Raw genomic sequence first — 2,249 nt, 5'->3', positions numbered from 1 at the left:
TATGGAAATGCTCGCTCCCACACACACGAGTTCGAAACCATGATTTGTTTTCCACGAGAACATGTGCGAATCTGAGTCACAGTCTTTGTCTTTGGACAAAATTATCCTTAAAATAAAACCCATCTTAGCACTCTTCAACTCTGTGGTCGTGGTTTTTTTGGCCCCAGGCCAGAGCTCTGTTTTGGACCATCAGTTTCTGTTACTTAGCAATCAGCCTCACATCCCTAGCCCAGCAAGGAGGAACGGATGTCTCAGCGCTTGCAGTGGTTTCCAGGCTCAAAAACAACACCAGTCCCCCTGTGTGAGGCAGGCACTGACCACAGCCCGAGCCAAAACCAGCCTCAGAGGTTTTCTAGGCAGCTCATCCCGAGCAGGGAACAATTTTTAATCCGTTCCCTTCGTGCAGAAGGGAGTGTCTGGAGCTGGTTTCATTACTAGCAATATACACTGCTCATGAAACTCTTCTCTCTTAACAGAGACACTGGGCTTGGCTCCCTTGAATCCCTTACACCAAATTCCAAGGGAAGAATCCCACTCTCCACTTCAACACAACACCCCCAAACTCGGGAGAAACCACACAGCGCTGAGGAGTGCAATTATCCAATCCACTCAATATTTAGACAATGAAATTGTCACTGCCTCAGGAACAAGTCCCTGGATAACAGGAATAGCCTTGCAGCAAGCAGGAGGCTCCCAGGGGAGCCCTCATGCATCACAAACATCCAACCAAACCTTCAACTCACCCTTTCCCCCTCTGCAGGAAGCCGAGAGGATTTCCCAAGTCACATGATAAATCAGGGCATTTTCATTCCAAAAAAGGAATGACATTTTTCTCCCCCTGGGAGATCTCTGCAGTTTTGCAGCTCGCTGTTATTTCGGGGAGAAAATAACTTTTGCTGCCAGCTTTCCCTCCCATCTCCCCCCGCCAGGAATCTTTGTGATGTTTGGGACAGGCTTCCAATTAATTTAAATTACTATTAAAAGGCTGCTGCTGCACTGCACAGTCACAGTGTGTGAGTTTTGTCTGGAAGCAGAAAACACGAGCGGGACGTGGGATCTCAAATTGTTCTCAGAGGCAAGCGTGAATAATGACAGAACAGAATCCATGCAGGAAAATTTGTATAGGAAAACCATCATCCAGACCCCAGATATTTCTTTTTAACACACAAGTGGAAAAAAAAAAATCCCACATCACTCTTGTGCTATCTCAGGCAGCCCATTTTCTCTTAATATCTTCATTTGTCAGAGTAGTACTTAAAATTGTCATTTTTGGAGTCGCTTTGCCAGGCAGAAAACTCATTCTCATTTAAGTCCAAACATCTAAGAAAAATGACGAGGCTAAATGATGAGGATGTATTTTTAAAGAATGGTTGAAGTGGAATGAACAACAATTTCCTCTTACAACAATCTGTCAGAACTAATTTCCTTCCTACTCTGATTCCATCTCACAATCTGCACCCTGGCCAGCAAACATCCTTTTGCTGCTCCTTCTGCAGGTTCCTGCTGCAAACCCAAAAGAGCTCAGCACCACCAGGGTAGAAGAAAACAAGGGTTTTGAGACAAGACTGACAATCACCCAGAGCTCGTTCTTATGGTGGTTGCTCCCCTTGTAGATCCTCCACAAGTTACAAATCTGAGTGCAATTGGAGTTTTAATTATTCCAACAGGGAGTGTCAGAGATTGAGAGTTTCCACATCGCACAGCAGTCCTTTCCTCCTGGGGAAGCCAACAAAAGCAAATTGCTGAAATGAGCTCTACATTTCCTAATTCCTTCAGAGCTGCCAAGAATGCAGGAAAAGAGAGTGGACATGCTCTGTGTTTGACATGAGGCAAAAGCCATACCCCACAGGCTCGTCCTGCTGGAAACTAATTCCACATCCCACTCAAGTGCAGCATGTTTTCATCTCCATTAAGATGACATCTCATTTTGATGACCAATTGAGACCTTAATAACAGGGAGAAAACCCTCTGCAGAATCTTTAACAGCAGAAGCACAGGTCGTTTCATTTTCTGCATTAAATACTCAAGGACAAAATAGCCCTTAAAGCCTGATTGCTGCAGTTTTGCACTGGGAAAGTGAAAATGTGATGAAATCCCCACCAGCAATAGCACAGGTGGTCTCAAGAGCACTTCAGAAATAAGAAGTATGCCCCCATGGTGAGCACAGGGAACACAGCTTCATCTAGTTACAACAAATTTCACATTTTTTAGTACAGTTCTTCATGTTACCAGAAGCCACAGAAGTAGAA

This window comes from Geospiza fortis, unplaced genomic scaffold (genome assembly GCF_000277835.1).
Source record: "Geospiza fortis unplaced genomic scaffold, GeoFor_1.0 scaffold48, whole genome shotgun sequence".
Lineage (NCBI taxonomy): Eukaryota > Metazoa > Chordata > Aves > Passeriformes > Thraupidae > Geospiza > Geospiza fortis.
The sequence above is the reverse complement of the archived record's forward strand: the minus strand, read 5'-3'. Positions refer to the sequence as shown.